Here is an 18,824-nt window from a genome sequence, read left to right as displayed (position 1 = left end):
TAAATGCATGTGCCCACTGGGCACAGTTTACCTGATGCCATCGGGGTGGCGTTTGCACTGATGGCTTGAGCCCGCCATCGCTGCTTGCAGCTATATTTATTATTTTTAGGGTCCGAGCACCGATGGTTTGAGGACCCTATTGTATCTGCTCTGTTTCTTATTATTCTTCCGCTTCTCCAAAATGAATAGCATTTTTGAGGGCTTAAACATGCTCAAAGTCATGAAACTTTGCACACACGTCAAACCTGGTGAAAATTTACATCTGATAAAGGATTCAGAAGAGGGTGTGGCAAAATTGCTTGACAGCGCCACCTATACTAAAAAAATCAACAGCCTTCCAGCTATGTTTCATGTACATGCACGAAAATTGGCACACACATGTAACACACCAATACCTACAAAAAAGACTCTTCGACCAAAATTCTAAACCCAACAGGAAGTCGGTTATTTTTTTATGAGCAAATTTTGTGCAATTTTTGTCATTTCCATGCGTTGTATTTTAACGAACTTCTCCTAGAGATTTATTCAGATCAACACCAAATTTGGTACGCCTAATCTCAAGGCCTTTGCGTTGTTAAATTGCAAAGAACTTGAGTTTTCGTCAAAGGACGTGTCCATGGCGGCCTGGCGAATTTTGATGATTCGCCATGAAAAATGAAGTTGCTATGACTCAGACATACAATGTCCAATCTGCCCCAAATTTGACATGTTTGATAAGACTTCGAACCTGAACAGATTGACATGCCCATATTCAGTTATAGTCATAGCGCCACCTATTGGCAACAGGAAGTGACATATTTTACACTGCGACGAACAACTCCTAGAAATTTTATGACATCAATGTCTTTTTTGTGGTCAGTCTAATCTAAAGGCCTGTGCGATGTTCAGTTGTGAAGATCTTGAGTTTTCGTTAAAAGGCGTGTCCATGGCGCCGTGGCGAAGTTCGATGTCTCGCCATGGCAATAAAAGATGTTATAACTCAGGCATAAAATGTCCGATCTTCCCCAAACTTCACATGTGTCATAAGAGTCCTGGCCTGAACACATCTGAAGGCCAATATTCCATTGGGTGTGGCAAAATGGCTCGATAGCGCCACCTATACACTTTCAACGGAGTGCACCTCGAGCTATGTTTCATTTACATGTACAAAAATTGGTATACACATGTAACACATCAATACCTACAAAAAAGTCTCTTGGTACGAAATTCGACTCCCAACAGGAAGTCGGTTATTTTGAATTTTCTCTGCAAAATTGGTGGTGTTTTTGCCATTTTCAGGGGTTGTACTTTAACAAACTACTCCTAGAGATTTATTCAGATCAACACCAAACTTGGTCAGTGTAATCTAAAGGCCTTTGCGATGTTAAATTGCGAAGATCTTGAGGTTTAGTTAAAGGGCGTGTCCATGGCGGCCTGACAAATTTTGATGTTTCGCCATGAAAAAGGAAGTTGCTGTAACTCAGACATACAATGTCCAATCTGCCCCAAACTTCACATGTTAGATAAGACTTCTGCCCTAACTGATCTACATGCCCATATTCAGTTATAGTCATAGCGCCACCTGCTGGCAACAGGAAGTGACATATTTTACGCTGCGACAAACTTCTCCTTGAAATATTTTGACATTAATGTATTTTTTGTGGTCAGTCTAATCTAAAGGCCTGTGCAATGTTAAATTGTGTAGATCTTGAGTTTATGTTAAAGGGTGTGTCCATGGCGCCATGACAAAGTTTGTCTCGCCACAGCAAGAGAAGTTGTTGTAACTCTGGCATAAAATGTTCAATCTTCCCCAAACTTGACATGTTCGATAAGAGTCCTGGCCTAAACATATCTGAAGGCCAATATTCTATTATAATGATAGCGCCACCTGCTGGCAACAGGAAGATTGACACATATATGGAATATACATTGATATATTTCACTTATATTTATGACTTTAAATGCATATTTCCCACCGTTCACCTTTTTACTAAAGCCACTCGCTGCCAGTGAGCCCGGGTGCGAGGGCCCGTTCATCACTGCTGGCAGCTTTAATTAGGGCTCAAGCCCGAAGGGGCGAAGAGCCCTATTATTCCCCTAAGGATTATTAGGGCTCAAGCAATTTTGAAATTTGAAATAAATTTGAAATACTCCTCTGAGGACTTTCAACCGTTTTCCTCGAAACTCTGTGAAAATGATCTCAAGACATTGGGGATGCAAAATTGCCAGGGGATTTTTGGTATCTCGAACGGTTTGTCCGTGGCGTGGCGTTGAAATTTGGGCAAAAAATAGGAAACAGGAAATGCCTAATAACATCCACATACATTGCCTGAGTTTCATCAAACTTCATCGGTTTGTTCGATGTATGATACCGATCGTACATATGTGACTATTAAGAGTCAACATTATAGCGCCACCAACTGGCAGCAGGAATTGAGTCATTTTCAAAATGATTTGAATTCAGCATCTTATTTTTACTTGATTTGCTTCAAACTTCATCAGAATAATGACAAAACATGGCCGATGTAAATCTGTTGTGGGGATATTGATATCTTATATATTGTTGCCATGGCAACGTGTCAAACTTGAATATTCTGTTATGGTGATTTTGAGGCAGATAACAACCTCAGATTTACATGAAACTCAAAACACATATCAGTATTATTGATAGCTAGACAATGGAAAAAGCTTTTAAAAGGGTGTGAAAGAGGCACTCTCTAGCGCCACCTTTTGTCAAAAGTGGGGGGGGGGGGGAGTAGTTTTAGCTACAGACACCAAACTCGGTACGTATATTGTACTTATCAAGACGGACAACTTTCTAATTCACAGTCATCAGCTATGACCAACAGGAAGTCGGCTATTTTGATTTAGAATATGGATTTTTGAAAAAATGTAGCTGTGATTTAATGCATACTCTGAGGAAAAGTTCACTACACTCACCAAACTTTGTCTACATGTTGCAAAAACATTGAGGAACTTAAATTGCGAACGGATTTTGGCTAGCTTGAACTGTTTCGTTGTGGTGATTTTTTTGAAATGACAGTAAAAAGGGAATCATTAATTGTCTTTTATTTTTAAATTGCAGCTTCCAAACACTTAAAAGCATTTTTTCATACAGAGATCAAATCATTCTGAGGAAATATGCATAGTTTCATGACTTTACAACACTGTATGATTAAAAGAAAATTAAAAAACTGTCAGACATCTCAACTCACTCTGTCCCTCTGTTTGAGGAATGTATGTGTGCTGACTGAGTGTGTGTGTGTGGGGGGGATGGGCATGAGCTGAGTGGCAGACAGACAGAGAGAGAGAAAGAGAGAGAGACTTAGACATCTCGTAAATCACCAGGAAAATTTTTGTTGTTGTTGCTAATTGTGCTGTTTTCATCTCTTAGGCCTTATCCTTTTCTGGCAGTTTCAGGAATTAAAAAAAAAATCTAAAAATACTTATTTGTGCTGCAAATAATAATTTCAAACTCATTTGATACTGATTATATATTTAATTTTTTTTATCAAGTGTACAGCTGTACAGTTTCATTTTTTGCATCTTGAAAAAAATATTTCTGTGTTCTTTATCCCTCTGTGTTGTGTTTAACTTTTCAGTTTGGAAGATCAATGATTCTTTAAATCTCCTTTGTGAATGCTATAAATGTTTAAATAGTCCTCACTTTAGATGAGCTCACAAAAATAGATAGCTGGCAATTACTAAATTTTTTATAAAAACCTGACTTTATCATGAATTACAGCTGGAATATATGTCAATAAAGCATTTATTAGCAAACGGACCAACTATTATCATGTCTAAATAAGATTTATATATTTACACTAAAATAGTTCATTAATCATTTAATTTCACTTTCTTAATGATTTCATAAACCACTGACAACTCCTTAATAACTGGTTTGTAAATAATGCAATTTATAAATGATAAATTGATCCTTAAAGTATGAAAAAAATACATTGATTTAACTTTATAGATATGCCCAATAACAAAATATTTATAGCTGTATTCATGAACGGCTTAATAATGCCTATTAAAGGAGTGCTATTAGGCTTTTTCACTTTTTCAACTTTAGTTAGTCTGTAATGTTGCTGTTTCAGCATAAAAAAAGTTCTGCAAAGTTAAAAAGCTGAAAGTCCAATTCAAAAGGAGATATTTTATTTAACAAAAATCACTTTTTAAAAACTACAACGAACAAATTGTTTGGACTACAACAAGCATTTTCCGGGATTTGTGATATCACAAATATTGACGAATGGGTTGTGAATTGGTTGAGCTGCACTATAGAGAAGGCAACGAGTGTGATATATACGTAGTTGACCATGAAGACTGGAAGAGAAAAAAATAACTCCTTATATTCAGGTGTGCAGAATTATTAGGCACTTTTCCTTTACTGATAAAATGAGCCAAAAAAAAGACATTTCACTCAGACTGAAAAAAACCCAAAATTATTAGATCCTCATGAGAAATATTCAAAATTAGATCACTACAGTAATTGCAAAGTAAAGACATGACCACTGGACAGCAAAATGCTTACTGGGTCAGAAAAAAAACAGGTGGAGAAGAACAGAAACACGTAAACTGCAAAAGAATTAAGAATTAAAGTGAAGAATTAGGTGTGACACTATCAGGGAGCATTTAGTCGACAGTGCCACCATTTTCCAGAACTGCAACTTTCCTGGAGTCTCAGAATTACAATGTGTCAGGTTCTGAGAGACGTAAAAGATCCCAAAAAATGACTTGATTAGAATTACGTGATTAGCATGACGTATTGTGGAATATTATTTATTAAGACCTTATATATAGGCTTTATGAACAGATAGGTTTTGAGTGATTCTTGAAGGACTAGCATCACATCCTCTTGTACGATGGTTTGAGGAATATATCTTCCAGATAGTACCGCCACTCCCTATATGCAGAGTACGCAGTCTTCGTAGGGCACCAACTCCCAGAGGGGGCACCATCCCAGTTGCTCAAAAAAAACCAAAAAAAAACATGCTCCATTCTCCCATCCGCGCTCACGACCGCTCGCATCTCATGTTTGCGGCTCATTGTTCGTAATTGATGGATGGACATCTATGCCCGGGTAAAGGACATCAACAATCAGGCACAGAGAAAAGAAAACTAAAGAAAGTAAACAAAAAAAACAGGCATAAAGTTGGCTTGACATTGGACATTCGAGAGTCTCTAATTTAGGGACCGTCTCTAAAGTTACATGTGATATTGTTATACACTTTTCTAACGTCAGTAGCATTTGAAGAGAATGACTTAGTCATAAAAACAACTGTAATTGTTCATCTAGGTGACAGCTATAATGCACAATTAAATTGAATGTTTGATGTTTATTAAAACAAACTGTAAGACATGTAAATTATGCTACTTTTTCACAGTACGTATCCAGACCAGATGCTGGATCAGCACCTAGAAGGACCTCTACATCCCTTAAAGACAGCGGAGACCAGGACAACTAGAGCCCCAGATACAGATCCCCTGTAAAGACCTTGTCTCAAAGGAGCACCAGGACAAGACCACAAGAAACCGATGATTCTTCTGCACAATCTGACTTTGCTGCAGCCTGGAATTGAACTACTGGTTTCGTCTGGTCAGAGGAGAACTGGCCCCCCAACTGAGCCTGGTTTCTCCCAAGGTTTTTTTCTCCATTCTGTCACCGATGGAGTTTCGGTTCCTTGCCGCTGTCGCCTCTGGCTTGCTTAGTTGGGGACACTTCATCTACAGCGATATCGTTGACTTGATTGCAAATAAATGCACAGACACTATTTAATTGAACAGAGATGACATAACTGAATTCAATGATGAACTGCCTTTAACTATCATTTTTTCATTATTGACACTGTTTTCCTAATGAATGTTGTTCAGTTGCTTTGACGCAATGTATTTTGTTTAAAGCACTATATAAATAAAGGTGACTTTGACATGGGCTCAAACGCAAATTTGAAGCTCAATAGCATTTGAGGAGAAAGACTTGCAGTCATAAAACAATTGTAATGTGTTAATTTAGGTGTCAGCTACAAAGCACACCTTATACATTTTTTATATATATTAAAATAAAGTGTTACTAAAGTTATATATATTGTTCTGTGTACATCCCGAATTCCGTAAAAGTTGGGACGTTTTTTTAAATTTTAATAAAATGAAAACTAAAAGACTTTCAAATCACATGAGCCAATATTTTATTCACAATAGAACATAGATAACATAGCAAATGTTTAAACTGAGAAAGTTTACAATTTTATGCACAAAATGAGCTCATTTCAATTTTGATTTCTGCTACAGGTCTCAAAATAGTTGGGACGGGGCATGTTTACCATGGTGTAGCATCTCCTTTTCTTTTCAAAACAGTTTGAAGATGTCTGGGCATTGAGGCTATGAGTTGCTGGAGTTTTGCTGTTGGAATTTGGTCCCATTCTTGCCTTATATAGATTTCCAGCTGCTGAAGAGTTCGTGGTCGTCTTTGACGTATTTTTCGTTTAATGATGCGCCAAATGTTCTCTATAGGTGAAAGATCTGGACTGCAGGCAGGCCAGGTTAGCACCCGGACTCTTCTACGATGAAGCCATGCTGTTGTTATAGCTGCAGTATGTGGTTTTGCATTGTCCTGCTGAAATAAACAAGGCCTTCCCTGAAATAGACGTTGTTTGGAGGGAAGCATATGTTGCTCTAAAACCTCTATATACCTTTCAGCATTCACAGAGCATCCAAAACATGCAAGCTGCCCATAACGTATGAACTCATGCAGCCCCATACCATCAGAGATGCTGGCTTTTGAACTGAACGCTGATAACATGCTGGAAGGTCTCCCTCCTCTTTAGCCCGGAGGACACGGCGTCCGTGATTTCCAACAAGAATGTCAAATTTGGACTCGTCTGACCATAAAACACTATTCCACTTTGAAATAGTCCATTTTAAATGAGCCTTGGCCCACAGGACACGATGGCGCTTCTGGACCATGTTCACATATGGCTTCCTTTTTGCATGATAGAGCTTTAGTTGGCATCTGCTGATGGCACGGCGGATTGTGTTTACCGACAGTGGTTTCTGAAAGTATTCCTGGGCCCATTTAGTAATGTCATTGACACAATCATGCCGGATGAGTGATGCAGTGTCGTCTGAGAGCCCGAAGACCACAGCATCCAATAAAGGTCTCCGGCCTTGTCCCTTACGCACAGAGATTTCTCCAGTTTCTCTGAATCTTTTGATGATGTTATGCACTGTAGATGATGAGATTTGCAAAGCCTTTGCAATTTGACGTTGAGGAACATTGTTTTTAAAGTTTTCCACAATTTTTTTACGCAGTCTTTCACAGATTGGAGAGCCTCTGCCCATCTTTACTTCTGAGAGACTCTGCTTCTCTAAGACAAAGCTTTTATAGCTAATCATGTTACAGACCTGATATCAATTAACTTAATTATACACTAGATGTTCACCCAGCTGAATCTTTTCAAAACTGCTTGCTTTTTAAGCCATTTGTTGCCCCCGTGCCAACTTTTTTGAGACCTGTTGCAGGCATTAAATTTTAAATGAGCTAATTAAGTGGATAAAAGTGTAAAATTTCTCAGTTTAAACATTTGCTACGTTATCTATGTTCTATTGTGAATAAAATATTGGCTCATGTGATTTGAAATTCCTTAAGTTTTCATTTTATTAAAATTTAAAAAACGTCCCAACTTTTCCGGAATTCGGGTTGTATGTGATTTCAAAGTCAAGATGGGTTGGATTAACCCTTTAACTGCTGTATCCCTTAAAACTTGATTGCCAGAGGGTTACTGTAAATGCTTATGCCCGCTGGGCACAGTTTTCCCGATGCCACCGGGGTGGCGTTTGCACTGATGGCTTGAGCCCGCCATCGCTGCTTGCAGCTATATTTATTATTATTCTCCCAAATTAATCGCATATTTGAGTGCGTAAACATAATTAAAAAGTCACAAAACTTTGAACACACCTCCGAAGTGGCGAAAATGTATGTCTGATATGGGTTTCAGAAGTGGACGTGGCCAAAATGGCTCGACAGCGCCACCTATACACGTTCAGCAGTGTGCGCCTCGAGCAGTGTTTCACGTACATGTACGAAAATTTATACACACATGTAACATACCAATACCTACAAAAAAGTCTCTTGGAACAAAATCCTAAAGCCAACAGGAAGTCGGTTAATTTTTATTTTCTTGGCAAATTGAGTAATTTTTGCCATTTTCAGATGTTTTATTTTAATGAACTCCTCCTAGAGATGAATTCAGATGAACACCAAAATTGGACAATGTAATCTAAAGGCCTTTGCAACGTTAAATTGTGAAGATCTGGAGTTTTCGTTGAAAGGCGTGTCAGTGGCGGCCTGACAAATTCGATCATTCACCATGAAATTGGAAGTTGCTATAACTCAGACATACAATGTCCAATCTGGCCAGAATTTCACATGTTTGATAAGACTCGTGACCTGAACAGATTGACATGCCCATATGCAGTTATTTTCATAGCGCCACCTATTGGCAACAGGAAGTGACATATTTTACACTGCGACAAACTACTCCTAGATATTTTATGACATCAATGTCTTTTTTGAGGTCAGTGTAATCTAAAGGCATGTGTGATCTTCAGTTGTGAAGATCTTGAGTTTTCGTTAACCTGTTAGCCAGCACCCCCCATTATGGGACTCACAGCTGAAGTGCTCTACCTAACTTATAATTGTAACAATTTCCTACTTCAGGGTGTTACAAACATAATTTTGGTGTCTTTGGAAAGAAGACACTTTGGGCTTTACTTTTTATCAACCAGATTTGATAATGCTAAAAAATATTAAAAGTTATAGACACTGAAGTGCCTTGAATGTTTTTTTTTACCACACTTAAATATTTTTTTATTTGACATAAAAATAAATGAAATGAGTCCTGGAGAAATCTAGAAAAGTAATGGGTTGAAAGCCACATATCTCATGAGTTTCTATTTCAAATCTGAATACGATATCATGAAAAATGAGACTCCTGCAAATATGTCTAGACCCCCACCCCCCAAATATAAGCATAACCATACCACTGCATAGTTTTTTTTTTCAATTATAAAACACTAGACAGAAACTTAGACATCATATAAGTGATTTATCTGAGCACTAGAAAAACACAATAAGAATAATTTGAGTAAGATAAATAAGAATAATAAGAAAAATAAAAAAAAGATTTAACTTTGTTTGCCAATTACAGAAAATCCTGAGATTGCTAGAAATGCAGCATTTACAATGAATTACGATGCAAATAAGTGCTGATGTGCTGATGGCCACTTATACAGATGGTAATAACACTAATGTGCCATATAGTATATAATCCACTCTCTCTATTCATATAGACGCGTTCACTTTGATAGCCGTGAACATGCAGTAATAGCGAGCTGATTTGGGCTGATTTGCACTCAAACAGATGGTAATCGTGCAGATACATTTACATTCAACATAAAACACACTCTCACATATATAAAAACTGTTGAAAAATAAAACAAACAAAGAAAAAGGTGATCACTATTAGTTCCGCCTCTATCAGCTGACAGGTGTGTCAGATTGGTCAAGAGGGAGCGCCAAAATTCAAATATACTAGCTTTCATTCATTCTTTTTTTCTGGTGGATCGTCTCATTCTGTTTGTGACACTGTACACTGCAAAACCATTATAACTCAGGCATAAAATATCCGATCTTCCCCAAAATTCACATGTTTGATAAGATTCCTGGCCTGAACACATCTGAAGGCCAGTATTCCATCGGGTGTGGCAATATGGCTCGATAGTGCCACCTATACACTTTCAACAGAGTGCGCCTCCAACTATGTTTCATGTACATGTACGATCTTGAGATTTTGTTGAAGGGCGTGTCCATGGCGCTGTGACAAAATTTGATGTCTCGCCATTGGAATAGAAGTTGTTGTAACTTAGGCATAACATGTCCTATCTTCCCCAAACTTCAGATATTTGGAAAGAGTCATAGACTGAAGACATCTAAAGGTCACTATTCAGTTATAATCGTAGCGTCACCTGTTGGCAATAGGACACATTATGAAGGAAGATTGGCAGATATAATGACTTTGACATATTTCACTTATATTTACAACTTTAAATGCAAATTTCTTGCCGTTCACTTTTTACTAAAGCCACTCGCTGGCGGTGAGCCCGGGTGCGAGGGCCCATTCAACGCTGCTTGCAGCTTTAATTTTTTCTTGTCCTTCCCATGCCTGCTTTCCTATGTTTCCTTTGCTTAATATTTGCTGTAGTTTCTGATTAGTGCACACCTGTTTCAGTTCCTATTAATTATCTAGTCTGTTTATCTAGCTGGGAACACAATTGCTACAATTGCTGCTAGGCGGCAGAGAATCGTCAGGATCAGAACAGTTCAAGGTATAAACGCTCCGAAATGTCAGACAGGCAAAACAAAACTTCGCACTGTGTGTGTGTTTGGCTGCAGCTTAAATAGGGCATGGAATGAAGAACACCTGGTGGTGATTAGTCCGAGGTACGGGGCCGCTGGGTAATGTAGTCCATAAGCATGTCAGTACTGCGGTGAAGGTGCCCTCCGGTGGCTGTCGGAGAGAGCCACAGAGGCCTGAGTCGTAACAGTATTACTACACAAATGTTACACATGATATTTTAACTTTGCTACAAACACTATTTTGAGACTGATTACTGGTTAAAAAAAAAAAAAAAAAAAAACCTTATATATATATTCTCCATTCCCAATGTGAAACTGGGTGGAAACATTTCTTGTAGTGTAATTTGCATCTCACCATCTGGCATTGCTGTCTTCGTTTAATTGCTAAATCTAGGTTTGGCAAATGCCATTATAATGAAACTCTGAATAATGAATGAAATGAATAATGCTGCAGGATGGTAACTTTTTTAGCATTGGTTGTCATGACTTTGGCAGGGTTCTTACTTCCAAGGAGGACTGGAAATATGAACTATGATAGTTGAATACTCGGGAGGAGCTCAGAGTAGAGCCAGCTGAGGTGGCTTGGGCATTCCGGATGCCTCCTGGACACCTTTCCAGGGAGGTTTTCCAAGCATCCCACAGGGAGGAGAGGCTCTGGGGAAGACCAAGGACATGCTGGATAGACTATGTCTCTCGGCTGGCCTAGGAACGCCTCGGTATTCCCCCGGAAGAACTGGAGGAAGTGTCTAGGGAGAGGGAAGTCTGGGGCGTCTCTGCTTAGACTGCTGAAGAAGAAGAAGTTGTTGAACATTGTACATTACTTTAAAATGTTATTTAAAATGGTCAGGTGTTCTATGTTTGACTGTCTAATTTAATATACTGTATCAGTGATGTTAGTAATATTTGAAGTCAAGTCAAGTCACCTTTATTTATATAGCGCTTTAAACAAAAAAGAATGCATCAAAGCAACTGAACAACATTAATTTGAAAATTTCCCCAACAGGGAAAACCACCAACAATCAAGAATCTCACTCACACACACACACACAAACACTATAATTTGCTGTTATACTCCATATAACTCCATATACAAGCCAGAAACTAAGCCTTTTTTTGCACAGGCCTATCTAAAGGGTTAATGGTCCCACCTAGTGATCAACTGTAAAAATAACAAATTTTACCTCTTCCCAAAAGGGAAAACCGCAAACAATCAAGAATGCATGATTATATGGTGTCATGGCTTTGCAATTAAAAAATGTCATTATAATGGAAGTCAATGGGGCAAAAACAGCCACCAACAACAAATGAGGGAGAAAAAAATGTAATCTCATGCTGTACAAAAACTAAAAATGCATCAAAGCCAATGTTGCTACTAATCCTTTTCATGCCCAAGACTGTTATAAAAAGTAAAAAAAAAAAATCCAGCCGCAATTAGTTTCATATTGAAAATAAGTCATTTTGTGTGTTTTTTCCCCTCAATTCAGTGACATCATTTATGAACATGGCAATTTAATAGTTAAAATCTTGGATTTTTAAAAAACATTTGGTAGTTTTGATCAGGACTGAAGTTGATTAACAGATTTATGCAAAATATATATATATATATATATATATATATATATAAACAGAAAATATGAAACTTATACATTTTTACAGCAGTCTAATTGAGTGGATGTTTTCATCCCGAACATAGCATAAGGGTAGTGAATTTGAACAATGCACAAGTGTTAATTAAATCATGGGCATGAATGAATGTATTCCCACGATGTGGCCACACTATATGAATTAGTTTTATTTAAAGTAAAACAATTGGGAACGAAAGAACAATATGGACAAAATTTTATAAAATTAGGAAAATTCTTTTTAATTTGTGGTAATGATAAATAATAATTACACATGCATTAGTATTATACATTTATTATTGCAATCAAGGCTCATAAAATACAAAATTCTCTGGTAGGGGTGTGTGTATACACTTTTTATTGTCGTAAAAATGGCCTAAGTGTCAGGAACTCTCCATCACAGGCACCCTAATCGTCACCGATACCTGACTCTTATCAAGCACGATCCCAATCACCGGTGTACTGATCACCTGCACCTGCACCCAGCAATCATTCACCAGATGACACATTCACCTCAGTACTCCGGTGTCCAGTCTACCATTCACTAGCATGAGGTGGTGCCCGACCTCTCTCTACTAACCTGTCTATCCTATGTCCTCAGATATCCCCCCGACGATCTCCAGTGACTTTCCTAAGCTCACACTCCGTGTGTTGATCTCCAGAGCTCTGGAAGTGATCCTCTCTACACTCAACAACACCTAGTCACATTACCACTTGTAAATAAACTGTTCACTTTCACTAAACCCTCTGCCTCCATCGTGGTTTGTGTTAGAAGACCGGACCTACAACATCAACTTTATGGATCCCCAGTCACCTGCTCCTGTAGATCTTCTGCAGGAGCTGGGCAACCTCCTCTGTTCAGCACTCACCGCTTCATCCACTTCCCGATCTGCCCCACTAGTCCCATGGTGCTGCCTGCATCATATGTGGGGGAATCAGATGGATGTGGCAGCTTTCTTCTCCAAGTCTCACCGTACATTGAGGTGCAAGCACAGAATTTCTTCACTGATCGTTCCAAGGTAGCCTTCCTAATTTCTCTACTCTCTGGGCGCGCCCTGCAAATGGGTAAAATCCATATGGGATGCGCACACTGCCATAAATAACTCTTTAGGAACTTTTACCACCCACTTTAAGGATGTGTTCAGCTCATCTGCAGATTAAATCTCTACGGCAGATCAACTACTGCAGTTGTGTCAGGGTGAAACAACGACAAGTGTTTCGAACATTGGCGGCTAGTGGATGGAATGAAGCAGCGCTTCTAAGCACCTATCGTCAAGGTCTTAATCCACGGATCCGTGCGCAAATGCCGATCTAATGCTAACGACTAATTGCATATCACAGCACCTAGCCTCCTGCCCAATCGTAGAAGCCGCCCACCAGTCTGGTTCTACTGCCAACAGCCCTCCAGTACCAGAGACCATGCAAGTGGAATCCACACGTCTATCATCTGAGGAACACAAACACTGGATCGCAGCGGGACTCTGCCTTTACTGTGCCACACCAGATCATGTCATCCGTGCCTGCCCAGTCGAACACCCACGTCCTTCAGTGAGTACTATCCATCAGAACCCTGTAATTTTCAAACTTACCACCATGCCAGTCCAACCCCTGTTAATTCTCAAAATTGGGCTCTTCCATGAAAAGGAGATGCACTTCTTGGTACTGAAGGGACCCATAGTCGATATCATCCTGGGACGCCCCTGGCTCACGTTACATTCCCCGGAAATCAGGTGGGATTCATGTGAGGTAACTCATTGGAATTTGTTCTGCCATCATCATTGCCTCATTGCTCTTCCTCATCGAATTCTCTGTTCTCCAGGGTGTCAAGTGGCTTCCACCCTCATCAAGAGCCCTGAGCCTGATGTTGCTCCAATGATTCCACATGATTATGCGGCATTCCAGGATGTGATCAGCAAGTAGGCAGCCACCCACTTACCTGGGGACTGTGCTATCGACCTGATGCCTGTTGCTAAACACCCTAAGGGTCGAGTCTATCCACTGTCGATCCCGGAGCGCAAGGATGTGGAGGATTACATCAAAGATGCCCTCAAGCATCTTCTTTGTGGGCAAGAAGGATGGGGGCTTGAGGTCTTGCATTGACTATAGAGTCCTGAATTCACAGACAGTGAACCAGCGCTTATAACCTCATTCGAATCCGCAAAGGGGACGAATGGAAGACCGACTTCATCACTCTTTCTGGTCCCTACGAGTACTGCATTATGCCGTATGGACTCACTAACGCCCCCTGTATCTTCCAAGGCTTCATGAATGAGATGTTCCGGGAATTCCTCCACAAGTCATAGTTTACATCGATGACATCCTAATCTATTCCCAGAACCTGGCCGAACATCGCCACCAATTGAGGCAGGTCCTTCAGAAGCTCAGACAACTCCATCTCTTCTTAAACCTGGAGAAGTGTGAGTTCCATCGCTCCATGGTGCACTTCCTTGGGTACAACATCAGCCCTGAAGGTACCAGATGGACCACGGGAAGGTATACGCCATTAAGCAGTGGCCCGTTCCAAGTTCTGTGAAGGAACTCCAGAGGCTCTTAGGATTTGCCAACTTCTATCGACGCTTTATCCAAGACTTCAGTCTACATACTGCACCATTGACCTCTCTCCTTAGAGGTAAGCCCAAGTCCCTGTCCTGGACTTCCACCACACATGAAGCATTCCAAGACCTGAAGAACACCTTTAGCATTCGCCACCCGAATCCTGAGTTACCGTTTTAGGTAGAAGTGGATGCCTCCAACAAGTTGCTGATGAACTTATTCTCTGGGTACCATCCACAGACTAACGGCCAGACTGAGCGGAAGATCCAAGAACTCGGACATTACCTCCGGGCATACTGCCAATAAGACCAGCACAGCTGGAACTGTTTCCTTACTTGGGCCAAGTATGCTCAAATCTCCTTTCGACAATGTAGCACCGGCCTCACCCCCTTCCATTGCATGCTCTGCTACCAACCCCCTTTATTCTCTTTGACAGATGAACCTTCGGATGTTCCAGCTGTTGACTACTGGTTCTGAGTGAGAGAGTGTGGGACTCAGCTCACATCCACCTCCAGCGTGCCATACGGAGACACAAGGCCTTTGCAGATGTTCGACGTGCCACCCACTCCAGTTTACCAACCAGGGGGTAAAGTCTGGCTATCAACAAGAGATCTGCGTCTCCATCAGCAATGCAGGAATCTGAGTCCCCGCTGCATTGGTCCGTTCACGGTCAAGAGGCTGATCAATGAGGTCACCTACAGGCTCCACTTACCTCCCAGGTACCGCATTCACCCCTCATTCCACGTTTCACTCCTTAAACCCTTCTCTCCCTCCACTGCAGATGCTCCACTGCAGATACCCTGGAACCTCAGGAACCCCCTCCTTTGGAAATCCTAGAACAACCATCCATCTACCAAGTGACTGAAATCCTGAACTCGCAGTGACAGCTGGAATACCTGGTGGACTGGGAGGGGTAAGGACCAGAGGAACTTTCCTGGGTGGCTCGGGACGACATTCTAGACCCCATGCTTCCTGAAGTGTTCCATCGACAACATCCTGATCGTCCTGCACCCAGAGGCCGTGGTCGCCCTCATCGTCGCATCAGGGTATCTGAAGTCCCCTCTGGAGGAGGGGTTAATGTCAGGAACTCTCCGTCACAGCCACCCAAATCATCACCTGCACCTGACTCTCATCAAGCACGATCCCAATCACCAGAGTACTGATCACCTGCACCCAGCAATCACTCAACAGGATAAAGACACCTTCACCTCAGTACTCCGGTGTCTGGTCTACTGTACACTACCATGAACTAGTGCCCGACCTCTCTCTACTAACCTGTCTCTCCTATGTCCTCAGATATCCCCACGATGATCTCCAGTGACTTTTCGTGTGTTGATCTCCAGGGATCTGGAAGTGATCCTCTCTACACCCACGACACCATTCACATTACCACTTGTAAATAAACTGTTCACTTTCACTAAACCCTCTGCCTGCATCTAGTTCGACACTAATTTATTTTTAGCTGAACAAAACTGTTATTTTTGCTGCTTGATATTGAAAGTTGGTGTGTCTTATATTATTTTAATGTATTACCTAAATTATGAACACAATGGTTTGTAGTGCAAACAGTTTTACCATTTACTGCAGATTTTTATTCTCCACATTATTTACCTATAGCATAGTGTAACAATGTATAACAACCTTCGTAGTCAGGGGAAGAAGAAGGCGGGAACCGGCGAACATTCAAATGAAACTTTAATAATAAAATAAACCCCAAAAAATAGGGCGGCATCCCCTAACAGACGACTGCCGGCACAAACAAAACCAAACACAAAATAAAACCCAGGGCTGGTCCTCTCTCATCCTTCACTGTCGTAACTTCTCTTTTGTATCCTTCCGGAGCTCCTCCGTGCGACTCGAAACCGGTGAGTGGCGCAGGTGTCGCTCATTTCCTATTACTCCACCCACCCCACTAGGGCTGTCACTTTTGAGAAAAATCTAATTCGAATGGACATCGAATATCATGCAATATATAAAAAAATATTCTAATATCTACGTGCCCGTCCCCCTGCGCATAAATAAATAAATAAAACACAGTAGTCTAATGGAGATTCAATCACAAATGTATTAACAGTTAGTCATAAAAAGGACTATCTGGATTATTCTTTTTTTTTAACTTAATGTTTGAAACAGCAGGTTATCAACTGTAACACTAATGAGCGGATGGTATTTCAGCCATCTGTTCCATATTAATGAATCCTGACTCTCTAACACATTCTGCACTCAAAGACCAGAACGTGAGTAAACAAGGACCTTTGTTTTACAACATCTTCCAACATAATTCACCATTTGGGGCGCCGCGATGTCGGCAACATCCTGGCGTGGGTGACAGTTATTACACATATTGAGACTGTCCAGGGATACCAGTGCGTGCCTCCAAGGAGAAACGAAACCCCCACATTCCTAAACACACACACAAACTTTTCTTTACGCTCTTTATGTAAGTCCTTAATAAGATGTATTTTGAATAGGTTTGTGTGTTGCATAAAAGGGTTAATCCTGTTATGCGAGGATTATAAATTGCTGACTTGTAAATTGCAAATGTTTCTCCTAATTTAATGTTCTCAAATAGAATCATGAGTTGTAACCCTACCCTCCTGACCAGATCGTAAAACTTTACGACCTATGGGAAACAGGACAGGAAACCTAACTCTTAGGAAAGAGAATAGTACCCTTTTATTTTCTTAAAGTATTCTAAATGTATTGAGTATTGCCTTTTTGTGCATTAGATGTTTCCCCATATAAATTGGAGTATCTGCAGTTTTATCGTGTGTTAATCAAACTTTAAATGTGTGTAATTCTGCATATGAATGTAACGTCGTGTTTCTATCAGTTATTTATGTCATTTATGGTATCTTTATAATCGTAAAAATCCAACTGTCGAATCTCGATGACAAATTACAAAAAGATGCATCGTTTCAGAAATACAATCTTTCTTAAGAAAAATGTTTAATTCTGTCAGCTATAACACATGCGAGGGTGTGTTTCCCCAGAGACAAAGGGACGTTTTTCCCGCTTCAGATTGCGGACGTTCATTGGTTGTTCACGCGAACAGAGGCGTGAACCAGTCAAACCATAAGAACTGAAACCAGGAAGTTCCTCCTCCTCTCTGGTTCTTGTCGCGCTCTTGGTCCCCGCTCTTCTATTGTCTGATCTCAGCACGGCGGCTAAGAGAACAGCCATTCTCATGGCTCCTTCGGGAGCTTTCATCTCCGTTGTTTTCATTTCTTTTACTTACTAAGTTCCTCTCTACACGAGGAAGACTAATTCTTAATCATTAAGTTTGTTGGACCTTTCAAATATCGCATATCGAGTCCGCAGCAGCCCCGGAAGTCACGAGAGAACATGCCCAATCACAAAGAGACCACATGCAAGTATCCTCCTCTATGGAGATTTAAATGCTGCTTAAAGTTTGTCTATTACCTTTTCAAGGTGATTTGATTCGTTTTTGTCTTTCAAGGGTTACTGTCTGTGAGTTTGCATAACTGAGCGTAATTCTGTGACCGCGCCTATTCTCTCAACTCTCTCTCATCCTCTCTCACTCATTCTCTCTCTCTCTCTCCCTCATTTGGATTCCGTTATGTCTTGTACAAAGTTACTGTCTGTATTGTCGTATGCGTATTTACTCTGTGTGATTTGTAGTTTGATGTATTATTAGTTCAATTATTAAAAACCAATATATATTCATGATTGCCTCTGTCTGAAACGCTCACATCACGAGTCAATGAAATGTCTGATCTTTAGCTACAAGCTCTTTACTTTTTAGTAACCGAAATTTCATAATGATAGGATAATGTTTTCATGGCCAGAGAATATTTTTCCTTGAATTATAAGAAGTGATAACTTTATTGAAAGTTGATAAGTTAATCTTACGGCCGTTTGCTGGACAAACCACTGTTTGATTTGTGGTAATTTACAGTAAGAGATCTCACTATAATTGATATGAAGAATGGAATATTGACATATTAATGAGTAAATTACAGCGCCCTGTAATGAGTTATTGATATATATACAATTGACCTTTGTTTCATCTTCAATAATTTTAATGTAACTGTCATATGAGATATATATATATATTAATCATATTCCTGATTAATTATTAAAATACCCTATATATCATTTGAGTTAATTATAATGTACAACCCAGTGCGGCTACATATTATTTGGTGGAGGAACGCGCGCATTTCAAACTTCGTTTTGTGAGCAATCCAGTTCAATCTGTGTATATGGTTATTAATAATTTCTGCACG

Source organism: Carassius carassius, chromosome 29, assembly GCF_963082965.1.
Source record: "Carassius carassius chromosome 29, fCarCar2.1, whole genome shotgun sequence".
Taxonomy (NCBI): domain Eukaryota; kingdom Metazoa; phylum Chordata; class Actinopteri; order Cypriniformes; family Cyprinidae; genus Carassius; species Carassius carassius.
The sequence above is the reverse complement of the archived record's forward strand: the minus strand, read 5'-3'. Positions refer to the sequence as shown.